Source organism: Caloenas nicobarica, chromosome 4 (assembly GCF_036013445.1).
Source record: "Caloenas nicobarica isolate bCalNic1 chromosome 4, bCalNic1.hap1, whole genome shotgun sequence".
Classification (NCBI taxonomy): domain Eukaryota; kingdom Metazoa; phylum Chordata; class Aves; order Columbiformes; family Columbidae; genus Caloenas; species Caloenas nicobarica.
The window spans coordinates 35,753,770-35,769,043 of NC_088248.1; the positions used below are offsets into that span (position 1 = coordinate 35,753,770).

General features: G+C 37.7%; 1 protein-coding gene across 10 annotated transcripts in view; it reads left to right on the forward strand.

Annotated features, from left to right (window-relative positions):
• The window catches only part of RAPGEF2 (Rap guanine nucleotide exchange factor 2), a 188,436-nt gene that overhangs the window by 118,314 nt on the left and 54,848 nt on the right, over positions 1–15,274 (forward strand). The gene's annotated exons all lie outside the window — the stretch shown is intronic.

The following is a 15,274-nucleotide window of genomic DNA, read 5'->3' on the forward strand; positions in this document are numbered from 1 at the left end:
CATGACAAAGATTCTACAAGAATAGTTTCTTATTGCTCAGCTGACATGTTTAAATCTTCATGCTAGATTTTATATGGTTCGATATAAGTTTCAATCTTACAATTTGTTTCTTGAATAGATATTTATATATATGTTCTCTGCACAGCGTGTTAGAATTTGCATGGGAATGTGTACAGTATGTTCAGCATATACAGCTAAGAATCATAAATATTGGGAAGATGTGATAGCAGGAACTTTTTGAAGGAGGAAAATTTTCATCAGTAATTCAGTTTTGATTGTATAGAAATACAGAAACTAATCGAGAAACATTTCAGAATGTGACTGGTGGATTTTTCTTATGCATGTAGCAGACACATCACAGTTTCTTGTTGTAGACTGTTCTGTTCCTTTCCCTTCTTCGTAATTACATTCTAAGTATAAAGGAGTTCATGTTACCAAATCATTTGGTGTTCATGAAATATTTAGAACTTAATCGAAAAAAAAAATCTGCTTTCCTTCTGAAACTCAAGTACTGAAGAAGCTGAAATAGAATAGGATACCTTGAATTTGCAAATAGGAATAAAATGAGAAAGCTGCTGCATATGTATTGGTTTTTTTCTGCTCTTTCTGCTCTCCAAAGAATGTTGATGAAAAGTTCTAGATTGCTTCTGGTAACACAGCAAGTCTTAACTAGTAAAAATAATTGCTTATAGATAAAGGGAAAAATTAACCTGGCATTTCAGAGACTCTGTGTTACAAGCTCTGTCATATTTTAGTTGTATTACTTCGAGTAAATTAAATAACAGAGATAAATTTTACTCTCTGGACCAAGATGTAGGAATAGTAAGAGGGAGAAGGTTGAGGTATCACTTTACAAGAAAATTTGTTTACCTTGAGAAATGCCCACATATGTGAGAGAAAGAAATCTTACCTTGACATAGGGCTGGCACACAATTGCAGATTTTACATGAACAAAAGCCCTAGCTTAGAGTTTATAGAGAGTTTTAAAATGAAACTGTTAGGAGACTATGTAGCTCAGCAAAAAACTCCGCTTTGGCAATGAAACTTTTCTGTGCTTGCTCTCCAGGTAGAGGTTATTTTGCTTGGAAAATGGGACTGAAAAATGTGAATTCTTGGTAGAAAGAGAAGGCGAGCTTGGAGTTTCAGACTTTGTCTTGCGTTGCCTAAAAGGAAAACTTACTGAATTAGTCATTTTTGGTGATGAGTTATTTTCATGTTAGTATGTTCCCAGAATCCTAAATCTGTTATTGACATCTGACTTGATCTTATTTCAAGGAGAGAGCCTTAATTACTTCTGTGACATCCCTGCCTAGAGTCTCACGCTTGATTTGCTGGGACAATCTGGAACTGAATGCAAAAATCTCCTGTGCAAGATTTCACAAAATACTGTGAATTAATTTTAGTTAATGCTGTTAAATCTTAATTTCACAGTAGTTTAGTTAAGGAATGAAGGGTATGGTTTAAATCTACTGTTCTGTGTAAATGGTATGCAGACTAGCCGTTGAGTTCATCATGGTAAGAATGGAGGGAGGAAAAGAGAAAAATTGTGTTTTGTTTCCTAGATTACTTAATATAAGAAATAAAATCAGCAGCATCAATCAAGTGTACTGACCCTACATGCCTAATGTTTCATAAATTAGGAGAGTTTAAAGCAGTGCAATGTACACCTGTCTGAAGCTGTTGATGCTTGATGCACAATTGAAGGTGATGTTTCTTGACACACAACTGTTGTCATCTGCTGACCAGGGAGTAAAAATACGTTCTGAGTGAAAGATGGCAGAGAAATGAAAGCTGCATAGTTGAAAAAGGCATTCTGCTTAGTTCTTGTATTTAAAGTACTTAACCAGATCTTGTGTAGTTCAGTAGGTTTGTTCTATCTGGCTGTATCCTTGCTGGTTTTGTGTCCTCTCCGCTGCCTTTATAGTGCTGTCATTGTAATTTTCCTGTTCTTAAATGTTAGGAGGATGAGTGATGTTCCAAAACATGGTAATTTTGTTGATGTCAAAACAACTGTCTCTTGAACGATTTCACACATTCCATTGTATACCCGCTTTATTATATGGAAAACTCACATCGAGGTGTAGCATATGAAGGTTTCCACAGTAGACTCAGGCCTTCTAAAATGTTACATTTCTCTCTCATTTTCCCTTGTATGTGTTGTTCATAGGAACTTTTCTCCAGGTTATTGGGGAGGGGGGGGAAAAAAAAATTGACAGGTGTAATGACTTGAGATGCGTAGTTCTTTCATGACTGTAGTGATTTGCTCATGAATTGCAGGGTACATTGGAGTGACTTCTGCACAACCTTTAAGAAAGGACAAGTTTCCTTTTTACTTTAGGTATTATTTCAATAAAGTCTGCTACTAAAGGATATGTTTCACTGCCAACCCAGTCATTCTCCTTTAGTGATCCTGTAGCTACTGCAGTCTTTTGATGTGTTTGACCTGTCTTGAATTACTGAAAAAATATTGAAAGCAATAAGTAAAATCTTTCGCTTGTTCTTAACCATATTTTAGATCACAAAGATTTGTGGCTTGTGTGTGGGGGGGCCCCCTCACTCCCAAGAATGAGAAGGAAATAAGTGGTATTTTGAAGAAGAGTATCGAGTGGTAGTTGTTCAAATATGGTTATTTTAGTATGGTGTGTGGTGAGGGTGTTGGTTGATGTGCTTTCCTAAGAAATCTAGAACTACAGAATAAGCATAGTTTTCTGGAAGAGATCATCAGTATTGTTTTATAACTCAAATAGTAAATCTAACCTAGGATAGATATTTGTCCTTTGAGTGAGCATTAAGCAGCACTAATAAGACATGGGAAAGAGAGGTGTGATGATGTGATCAGGTGGCTACACTTGGTAAGCTTAACAATCTGAGGCGGCATCATACCTGGACATTTATTTATATATGTATGTATATATATGCATATATATATATGGAAAAAAAAAATAGATGTATGAAAAAACTCCAGCTAGGTAGTAACCTATTAGCTACTGTAGCTGCTGATGGTTGTGATCTTGTTCAACTTAATTACATTGTACTGAGACATGATACAGATTTGTTTCTGTTGTTGTTAGGCACCTTTATTTTTATTGCTTATTGAAACCAGATTTCTGGTTTCACCCCTTCTGGTTATTTCTTTCCTTTTAATTTGTATTGTTTGAAAAAGATGTCCTCTCTGAAGACCAATAAAGGACTTGTGGATTTTTCATGCGATTAGCAATAGTATTTTGCCTCTTCGTAGGTACATTATGATACAGTCTTTAATTACATGACCACGTATCTCCCACAAAATTCATCTCAAGATGGATAGCTTTGGTTTAATGAGCAGCTGTTTGATATTTTGTGCTAGCTTCATCACTTAAATGGCCTGGTTGTGTTTATGGCATACTATTTGAGTCCTACTCAGAAGATGAGAGCATTAATTTTATATTTCTTCTGTGGCCTTTTTTAGGTGTTTGTAACTACGGTGTTCCTTTGATTCATTAAAGTAGTGTAGGGGGACATTATCTTCATTTTCCAGGTAGCTCTGCTGAAGCAAGGCAAAAGTAAGGACAGAATTTTGAGAACTTAAGATGCTTATCAGCATAGCTTGTCCTAATTAAGTGTTCAAAGTATGGATTTTGTTATTTGAATTATCTGTGTATTGGCCCAATTCAGGCACCCCCCAGCCTAATGATCATCTGAAAGCTTTGTTTTAAGTGACTTGCCTGGCATCCTACCAGAGATCAGTGGTAGACTCTGGCTAAATTCCTGTTCTCCAGGACAACATTTAACTGTAGATTTTCTCAAAAGCTTATAAATAGCAAAATTTGGGTCATTTCATAGGAATGACAGTTGAATGCATTAGTGACCTGTAGAGATGGCAATGAAAACATCTTTGGCGCATAGGAGATATCCTGCCATCTTTCTGTTACTGTTTCAAGGCCTGGGGATTACACAACATACTTAAATGGGAGAAGAAAACAAACCAAAACAAAACCACAGACCCCAACCAACCAAAACAAACAAACAAAAAACCAACCCAAACCAAAACACAATAAAAAAGCCACCATCTATATGTATATTGTGTGTGTGCGTGTGTGCACAAAACTGCTTTCTATACCTTCTTAAGAAGTAGCTGAAACTTTTTCAGGTCAGCATCGATAGTTGGCACAGAAAAGCTCACACTAGGGCATTTGTTTAGCAAGTTTATGAAGCAGGAAAAGTCCAGGCCTCGCAATGAGAATTGGGAAGCTAAATATTACCAATTTTGGTTTATGTTCCAAATGGCCAGATGTAGAGGTGATGTCAGAGTGTTGCAAAGTGAAATTTGTGATGGTGCACACCAAAATGTTTCGTTTATATCCAAAATACAGATGTGAACCTGAAAAGGGATGTTAGCTTCTTCCAAACTGCTATTTTGAGACAGACTAATACTACTTATCATTACTAAACTATAGGCTCTCCTGCCTGATCTTCAGGAATTCTAAAAATCCCACTGAAATTGAGAACTGCTGAAACCCAAGAATTATAACAAACAAACAAAACAAAAAAAAAAACCCAAACAAACCAACCCAAAAAGCCAAACGTCAAAAGAAATAAAAAATCCTAAAGCCCTCAAGGTACTGTTGGTTTGCTCCTGGTTCTACAAGCTAATAAAGACATAGGAATAATAGAAGCTCTAAAAAGCAGATGATGATGGAATGTGGTGTGCTAAACAGCTGAGGTTAAAAATATCTGGGAATTAGCAATATGCACATCGAGTAGCATGAAGTCCATTGTAAGTAGAAGCAAGCACAGTCAGCTAAGGAAATCGTGTGCCTCTGTACCTCAAGTTGGTTCTTCCACCTGCAAAATATTTGCATTCCTGTGCAGAACAGTGGCTTGAGAGTTTTAAAGGGTGGTACTTATTCTTGTACTTCAAAAATTTCCAAGTGCATAAACTGAACATTTTAGCAAATGAACCTGTAAAAATATTTCAGCAAGATGAAGTACATAAGATTTTTGGAAATTTCATTTTTAGTTACATAAGGCAGGGAATCTCAGTGATATGCAAAGAAATACGTGGTTTATAAAAGGATTGGAAACTGCTGTCAGTTGTGTTGCTTGTTTTTGCGGTTGTGATCGCTGCTGCTGCTGATAGTACTACTCCGGTTTGCAAAATTAAGGAGGAGTGTCTCATGTTCTATATCTGCTGCTGAGATGACCTGAAGCTCATCTGCAAAATACTTCTGTACTTGATAGTTTTACAGGTTGTCTGCAGAATCAGTGAGGTGTCAAAAGATAACTGCACCTGGTTTAACAATCTGAGTGTTAAGAACCATGATTTCTAATTCGTAAACTAGAATTGGATAAACATTCAAACTGTCTTCAGACCATCAGCTCTCTGGGATAATGAATGATGTTGATGCTGGAAACTCTTAAGGTTTCTTTTCAAGCGTATTTAAAGTTCATTTTTCTTCAGCTATCTTAGGTGGGTTTTATTCTTTGATGTCTTCCAGGCTTTAAATTGCTATAAGTTAGTCCTTAACAGCATCCTTGGTGTTTGAAAAGCTGAACTAATTTTACTAACCCTTTCTTGGGTACACAGCGGTGTGATTTTTTTTTTGGCTGACTGAAATAAATGCAAGGTTTTGAGAATCTCAGGGTTATTTTATTAATGTCTGATTTTCAGTTTTGATATCATAGTTGCAACAGCAAATATATAACTCGACTAATAATTCTTTTCATTTACTATTATTGTTGCATTCTTGTTAGCATTCTCTAAATTTAAAAATTAATAAAAATGCAAGAAGAAAATATTGATACTAGGGTATTTTGGGAGTAATACTAAAGCTGTGTTTTCAGTGTTCTTTATTGCTAATGGATGACAAGTACTACTGACTGTGACTACATGACTAGTATAGTTATGTTAAAGATTTGAGAAAGTGAGATATTTATGTCTCAATATTTATCCTTGACCAAAGAACCTTGTACCTGCCATACTTAATTTCCAGTAGTGTATTTAAAAGTCTGGTTGCTGTAGCACAAGAGTAGTGTGGGATGACCCCTGCAAGTCTACAGGCTTTTTAGGATTCTAACTTTTGCATGCTTAACCCATCAATCTGTTCCTGAAATGTAACTGGCACTCATATGGTATCCCAGTACTGGATGGTTGGTTGTTCTTCCAATTTTGTCAGCTTGCCAGTAGTCTCTCTTTTTTTTTTTTTTTTTTTCTGTTCATTTTGAGGTAGTGATGATTCAGCTGAGAACTACAGGAAGAATAAACTGTACTGGCAGGGTCTCCGAGTGCTGCTCAGTGGGTTGCTTGTGAAAGCTGATCATATGCCCAGCAGCTGGAATTTAAAGGAGTGTTTGTCATTCCTTCCTAAACCCGTGTTTGTATGGGGACACTAGAAGGGCAGATGAAGGAAAACAGTCTGTTTCAGATTGGATGGGAGTGTGAGTGCCCCTCCTTTAATTCAGAGAGGCTTTCTGATTTTAATTTACATGTCTTCTGAGTTCCTGTTTAGTCAGTCGCTGTAAATGACAACAGAAATCTCTGAAGTATTTGACAAAATGTGAAGATTTTGCCTTGAATGTGAAGATGGCTGTGACTCTCTGCACTCGAATGTATGCATGCCTCCATGGCATTTGCAGCTTGTAATGGAATTGACGCTTCTCCTTTGGACTGGGAAAGTAAAAGCTGGTTTAACACCAGCCTTCTCTTTCAGCTCTCAGCTTCTTGTCTTGACTTGAATCAAGAGCCAGTTGCTTTTCAAAATCAAGGAAAAGCAGGCTTTTGAGATAGGATGCAAAGAATTACAAAGTATTACATTAAAGCTGTGTTTAGCATCTGCTAATAAGCTAACAGATGCCATGGTGATCATAAAATGTAGCTCCATATAGTAATTGTAACTTTCTAGCTGTAGATTACTTATTTTCAACTGATCCAGGGTCGGCTGGTGACCAAATGCCGGTGTTTGGTAGCAGTAATGCATCCTCTTGGTAACTGCAGTTACCTGACCTTCAGAGGTATGTGAACAGCCAGGAACCACATTGCAAACCCAGACAATAACATAGTGGTCAAAGTTCCTCAACCTGCGATTTCTTTTGCTCGGTCTATAAATATCGCCCCATTTTAGATGACTGCAACCTGTCAGCTTGCTTGCTTGCAAGCCCAGGTCCTGTATGCTGGATCATTTGGACATATCAGCTGGGTAGGATTTCTTAGTTTATAGCTTGACTCCAAACTGTGACTTTGCAAGTAAGAAAAATGGATTAAAGCTTTTTTTTTTCCCCTCCTCTCATCAATGATTTCATAAAAATGACATCGTGCTATTTTTTAGGTCTGCTCCCTTCATGTATTTAATCATGTTGGCTTGCTTTATAGTTAAAAATAGGCTTTTACTGTTCTGTGCTGCTGTTATTCCTGCAGAGCCAGGAAAATGAGAGCTGGTGTGTGCTCTTAGGACTCCATCCATAGCATTGTTTCCTAAATGCCTGTCTGCTGCTGCACTCCAAATGCTGTAGGAGTTACACAAGTGTCAGGAAGGTCTGACATGGGATGATGTGAAAGGGCATGGTAATGCCTGAAAAAAGGGAGTGTGGCTGCAGAACTGGGCTATAAATTTGATATTGGTAGTGGGATCAGTGTCTTGAAAACAGGGTGATGAAGGGCATTGTGCCTGAAAACTTGGATGTATTTGGTTGTGGTTGAAAGAAATAATCATTCTAGATTTTGGGAAATCTAAACTGAATTGTGGGAATCATTTCTTAGTTAACTATATCCTAGGTTTGCTGAACTGTCAGCACTGTTCTCATTTTAATCCAACTACATTTTTTGTGCTCTTGATATTTTTTTTTTTTCCTTCCTTATATGTAAGCAGCTGAAGGTACTCCAAAACATGCATTGTGCACACTCTGCCTCTGCTGTTCCACTGATCAGGGTACAGGTTGACCTCTAAATCTTAATGTATTCCTGATAACAAGCTAGGAAAAAAAAAATCTTCCAAATACTTGGTAGGCAGTAGCTCTTTACTCTTCTAGATTGTTCAGGAAAGAGCCAGATGTCAGACTTGGATGTGTCTCCCTGGTGTGCTTGCCTTTTCAGTTTTGACCCACATCACTTGTGGATTTTTATGAGGTTCTTTTGGCCTTAGAATGAGAAGCTGACTATAGGGGGCTTTTGTTTGCAATATCCATAAATAATGTAGAAGGGTCTTTTTCCCATTGTCCTCACTTTCAAGGAACCACAAGGAAAAAGAAAATGCATGAATTTATGGATTTCGTAGCCTTTGTAATGTGTCCTACTTAAATAATTAACTCTGTGTCTGACAGTGGTGGTCCACTGTATATTTTTAAGGCAACAGAGAAGACTCGTACTAATTATTTTAAAAGTGAAGCTGTTCATAGCTGTAGGAGCAGAATAAAAAGCAGACTAAAATGAAAACAGTGTTTCTGTTAATAAATGTAGAAGCTTGTATGCTTTCGGTGTACCTCGGCTGCTGGTGTATGACTTGGGCAAATTTTTCTGTTGTCTGACTCCAGGAGTTTCTGTCCTTTTCAGTATTGCTTGTTCTCAAAGCAATAGGTTCTTTTAGTTGATAACGGTGTTCTGATTTTGTTTTATTTTTATTTTTTAATTTTTTTTTTAGTTTTGTGAGAAAATGAGAGATTTCTTGCACTTCAGAGCAAAGAATTTCAGACTTTTCTATTTAGCAGAGAATTTCCAAGGTCCTGGAATACAGCTGTTATTTCTAAATAAATGGATACTGAAGCATAGTTTCACAAACAGTGGCTACATGTCAGTGGTCGTATACAGAAAATCTAGTTATCTGCCTCTTTCCTGTTGAAGGAAGAGGTTGTTTAGATGGGTAAATGTCACTCCTACACCTGCCACTTCTATTATTATTGTACATTACTATTCTTTCTGTGATGGTGTTACCCAGGGAAAACTAAATTGGGCAACTCCTGAGTTAGAGTTGTTTGGTTTTTTTAAGTGGTGGTTCGATGTTCCAGCAGGGGTTTTATTCAGTTTGACATGCAGAGATATCATTTTTAATGTAGTGCATGGCTAAAACATTTACCACTTTTATGAAAGAAATTATCCTTCTTAATATCTTGCACCATGGGGTGTTACAGCAAAGACCATTCTAGTGCTCTCATAAATCAGCAGTAAAGATTTGACTCTTAATTTTTCTGGTTGTTGCAAGGTGACCTAATGCAGTAGGTGATGTACATGCACATAACAAGGGAAAGTGTAGAGTCTTGCATCTGGGCAAGAACAACCCCAGGTTCCAGTATAAGTTGGGGAATGACCTATTAGAGAGCAGTGTAGGGGAAAGGGACCTGGGGGTCCTGGTGGACAGCAGGATGACCATGAGCCAGCACTGGGCCCTTGTGGCCAAGAAGGCCAATGGCATCCTGGGGTGTATTAGAAGGGGTGTGGTTAGTAGGTCGAGAGAGGTTCTCCTTCCTCTCTACTCTGCCCTGGTGAGACCTCATCTGGAATATTGTGTCCAGTTCCGGGCCCCTCAGTTCAAGAAGGACAGGGAACTGCTGGAGAGAGTCCAGCGTAGGGCAACAAAGATGATTAAGGGAGTGGAGCATCTCCCTTATGAGGCAAGGCCGAGGGAGCTGGGTCTCTTTAGTTTGGAGAAGAGGAGACTGAGGGGTGACCTCATTAATGCTTATAAATATGTAAAGGGTGGGTGTCACGAGGATGGAGCCAGACTCTTCTCGGTGACAACCAATGATAGGACAAGGGCCAATGGGTACAAACTGGAACACAAGAGGTTCCACTTAAGAGAAGAAACTTCTCAGTGAGGGTGACAGAGCACTGGAACAGGCTGCCCAGGGGGATTGTGGAGTCTCCTTCTCTGGAGACATTCAAAACCCACCTGGACACATTCCTGTGTAACCTCACCTAGGTGTTCCTGCTCTGGCAGGGGGATTGGACTAGATGATGTTTCAAGGTCCCTTCCAATCCCTAACATTCCGTGATTCTGTGATCCTGGGTCTCCATAGCTTATCTTCTGGTAGGTGGGAGAAAAAAGATGAACTTCACTAATTGTTTTTGCAGAATTGGCTTCAGTTATTGGTCCCATTATTTCCAGCTGATTTCTGTTCTGCTTATTTTTCTGCAGCTTGGCAATCTCTGATTTAAATTCTCTTCCTAAATAAACACCATTGAAATATTTCATGCTGTCAGAATATATAAGTTGCTGCATGCATTGTGCTTTTAGTATGCTGTTGACCTAAGGTGGGAGTATAAGGGATGATTTAAACTCTGTATGCTCACCTGCACAGACACAAATAGGTAAATTTCCAGAAATGACATCTGAATGTCAACATTTTTAGCAGAATAATATAGTGCTTCAATTCAATTGACGGTGCCTCCTTGGTCTATAGCAGCCTTGGTTTTAGCAGGCTCCATGTGGGGCTTTGTCATTTTGCTTATCTTGTGAATATGTTGTTGTGGACATTTGTAAGTTAGATGATTTGATATTACAGTTTTGAATAACTGACACTTAGACTACAAAGAAACACTATGCAGGTTGTTTCAAAATTCGATGAAGATAATGTCAATATAAAAGATCCTCTGTGTTGATTTGTGTGAATAATTTCAAATGGCTTTGCAGAGTTCTTTCTGCACCATGCTCCAGAATTTAGGGAACATCTTTACACTACCCAAAGGCTCTTTTGTGAAAAGGAGAGAAATAGTCCTTTTCTTTTTCCCTTCCTATGATCACAGTGAGCACGCATAAGCAGGTGTTTTGTCCAAGCCAATAAATATTCTTACTAGTTCAAAGAAGTCAGAATCTTGTTCTGCGCAGCAAAACTCTGGGGCTGTTAGGAACACATGATACCATGTACAGTTTTAAAAGTTCGTGTCAGTGTGAAAAATATTCAATAATTTTCTTTAGTTACCGTATGAAGGAAAAATGTAAATTAAATAATGTAACAAGCAAAGCTGGGGAATGTTATAGCAATATTCACTGCTGTTACGTTGCTATGACCCGAGTACAGTTGCACTTTCAAAACTCATAAAATAAGTAATAAAGCTGTTTAGTAAGCATGTTAGTATAGCTTTAAAAATCATAGATAAGGTAAAATCGTACTATTTTAAGATTTTTGCAACATTAGTCATGTATAAAGGGAAATGGTTGTCATTTAAAAATATTTTGAGTGAGTTGTCTTGTTGCTGTGCTATTTTTGTTATCCAGAAAAAGTGAGACATTACGTATATTACTTTATAATGCAAATATGAAACCTTTTTGCTGTCTGTACATCAGTCTCAGAAGCATTATATATAACCTTTTTTCCAAAATCAGCTTATTTTAAAAATATAATCCCTATTTTAAGGCAAAATTATTTACCTTTTCTTTTTAGCAACCATTTTTAAAAGTTTTGTATTCTTATTTTGAGATGCACAATTAAGAATCTCGAAACTTTAATTATTGTCATAGACATTTTTGCTTTATGTCAAAGAACGCTACAGTCAGGTTATTCTTAAAAACAAGGTTGAACAAGTGCTTTTGTAGCCTCTTGTGTGCTGAGAACATGCACCCTGCAATATTGTGTTTCTTCAGTTTTTTTGCTTGAGGTAAAGCAAAAATGTGCATCTTCCATTGTCAGACAAGGAAAATAGAGGAAACTTTCCATTGTAGAGCAAACACATGGAAAATGAGTAGCCGCAGTGCATGATTTCTTATTTGGAGCCAGTCATTAGCAGAAGAAATTGTTTATGTTCCTCTCCTATTGCTTAAGTCACTGAAAAGCACAGTTGTTGTGTTAGGAGAAAAAAACCCAAAACAACACCACTTTTCTCGTGAACTATTCCTTGATACTATAAAGCAAAGATAATCCGTTAGTTAAAACTCCAAGGGTGGCATTGACATGGCTGCAGCCAGTAGACTTAAAAAAAATTATACATTTAATTGCCTGTGAATTGTCATGTCTTTAAATTTTCATCATATTTCTTCCAATAAACTTGGTGTTTCATAGAGGTACGACTCAATGTACAAATGGAAATCTCCTGTTCTTACATCTGTGCATAGCAGCTCCCTACATATCTATATCTTTAAAAAATATTTTCCTTGGAAGTGTACAGAATACTTAAGTCTTGACTAAGAAGCTACCAGTAAGAAAATCTAAAATGTTATTATATTAATCATATTGCTTTTTGTCTTTTTTTCCTCATTTGGTTAGTCCACTTCTGAATGATAAGTATATAAAAATCCAGACTGGCTTCAGATTTTTTTGGGTGGAGGAGCGACATGGATCTGGAAGAGATTTTCTGGGTCACTGCTGTTACATGCTGTTGCACAGCACATCCATAACTTTGTCTAGCTTGGGTTTGAAAGCCTTCTCTACCACAGCTCCTGTTGAGTCTGGTTTTCAGAATCTCTGTTGTTCGTTAGGCAGCAAACTTCTTTCAACTTGCTGCTCATTAGGCTTTGCACCTGCATTGCCTTTTGCTGGAAATATTTCTTTTTCCTCCTTTCTATTTCTAGATAGTGAATATACCCTCTCTCAGCTTGGGCTGGGTAAGTCATGCTTCTCTTGCACTTTCCCAAAATACTAGTTCTTCTTCTGATAATTCTGATAGCTCTCCTCTGTGTATGACTTTAAGTCCCTCTTTATTGAAAAAACATAGAGCTGGGAATGTGTGTAACACTTCTAAGTAAGATCTCTGCTGGGACCATGGAGAAGAGCTCAGAAATTCTCTATTTTCGGATGGCACATGCTATGATCTCATTGTGTTCTTCTCCTGTGTCACCTTAACGTTTCAGTCACCTTCTGATTAACTGTTACGCAGAAACTTTTTGCTGTCATTTCTGACAGATGAGTTCCTAGATTCTTGGGTTTGGGCTCAAAGTAATCTTCGCATGCCACATTGTGTTTCTTTTACTGCAAGTGGAGTCATTCCTTGTACCAACAGTGTCTTTTCCCACCAGCACATTTGCCAGTATGTTTGGTGTCGTGTGGGTTTTTTTTGGTGCGTGTGGGTTTTTTTAATTGTTGTTGTTGGGGTTTTTTTGTTTGCGGTTTTTTGGTGTTTGCGTTTGGGTTTTTTTTGTTTAGTTGTTGGTGGGTTTGGTTTTTTTTGTTGTGCTGGGGTTTTTGTGTGGTTGGGTTATTTTTTGGGGGGGGAGCGCTGTTTGTATTTTGGATTTTGTTTGGTTTGTTTTGTTTGGGTTTTTTCCCTCCCATTTGGCAAGAGGGAAATTCTAAGATCTTTCCTATATCTGTCACTTTTTCATATTGCATCTTTAAAAAATAAAAACTACTTAGGTTGCACTTAATTTAATTTTTCTTTATTCTAGAATCAATTAACTTTGATTTATTTTACTACTGTAAGTTAGTTCAGTGCAGTAAAACTCAGTGCTGTATTTCAGGAGTAAAATGCAGTAGTTCCCATTAAACAGCTGCAGTTGAAAACTGACATGTCCCATCATGAGTGTTTGAAAAACTTAACCAAGCGTAGTTAAATTGACTAGAGTTCTGCAATCATGAAATGAAATACTCTGGGTTCAGGTGTAAAACAAAAAAAGCAATACGTGCTGTAAGAATGCCCTACTGATGGAGGCTTCAACGCTTGAAATTGTACCTATATCATACATAGGTCTTTGCTTTAACCATTTAAAATTTGCCCAGGATAGATGTTTTCATATTTGGGCTAGCCTCATTGCTTCTCTGCAGTGGTTTTCAATCCTGAGTGGTGCTTTAAAACTGAAAATAAAATCTGGCTGCAGGTGCCATCAGTTTTACCTCTGCCGGTGTAATTGTTCTTCAGCATCCTCCATGTCCGCCTGTTAGACTGCTATAGAAGAAACCCCAAATGAGTCTATATATGAGGTATACATGGGCATCCCCTCAATTAAAGTGTTCTGCAGGATTTAAAACATCTTGCTCAAAAATGTTTGAGTTAAAGTTTCCTGTAAACATATGTGTCCACATAAAGTGTTTTTGAACTTCGTTTGCTTTTGCATCCTTAGACATAAATCTTTTTTCTGATTTCCGGTGGAAACAAGATTTATGACCAGGTTCTTTGTTTTTTCCTCTCCCACAGTTACTTGTAAGAGGCCAAAGAGTTCAAAATTTAACCTTACATGTCTCTGAAAGCCCTGAAAGTAGGCCTTTTACTTTCCAGCCCAGCAGTAGTTGTCAAGGTATTAAATGCCCCAAGAGGAAGTATTTAGAAATATCGAACTGAGGGGAAAATATCAACTGGAACATGTATTATGATTAGTATGTAAATCAGTTATTCCCAAGAGAGAAATCTCTGCGAAGCCAGGCTTTATTAATTTGTTGTCCTCCACGTCTATTGTTATTAAATAATGGGGAGCTTTTACTGAAGTTCAGTGGTTGAGCTCAGTTTTCTGCACTCCTCCCCTAGAGATATTTCAGAAGTCAATTGAAACACCTCCGAAGGGTCTTCCTACAGCCTGATCTGCAACAGCGGTGCGGTGCCTCTCCCTAGTTGTCAGGTTTCATTACGGAGATTTCCACAACATGAATTCCCTTCGCCATGCAGTCAGCACTTTTGGGAAGCTGTTAATTTGTGTGCGGGCATGGGCTGTGCTGCCTCTGTTAGGGCTCCAAATGTGAGTGCTTGGCCGAGGCGATGGGGTACTACCCAAGAGTGATATGGTTATGGTATGGCCTTGTACATATGCAGACATAATATACTAGAAGAGAGATTCTGCTTCTCACACCTTGAACTACTGTTCAAAGATGGGTTCTGATCTGAATTGTAGACTTGCATAAACCAAACCAAACTGACCAATATAAAATAGCAGATACTGTTAGTGAAAAAAGTGGAGGAAGACCTGAAAAGCCTTCATACTCAATTCTGCAAGGTTTCTCTTCCACTTCATTGTTTGGGAAAAATTTTAACAGAAAGAACAAATATCTTCCAGCGATTAAGACAGAGGCACAGATATTCTTCTGTGAAGATGGAATAATGTACACAGTGTCTGAGAAATTGTGTTCTCTGTAAAATCAACCTATCCCATGCAAATAGCACTGTTATTAATGCCAGGTGAGGTAAAATTACTTAAATGCTGTGAGAGGAGAGACCATGTTTCTTCAGGTGGTTGAGGTTCCCAGAGAATTGTTGGTACTTAAATGTATATCCCCAGTGAAAACAGTTGTAGTACAATCTCTTTATTTTGGTCCCCAGAGCAGAACTGCTCTAATTTTAAAAGCACCACAGATGCTCAGGTACTGTACTTTAAAAGTACTAAATTATCCTTTGTTGCCCAATGAAGAAGTTACACTTTTACCAGGTATTTTCTGACTGAGATTTCTG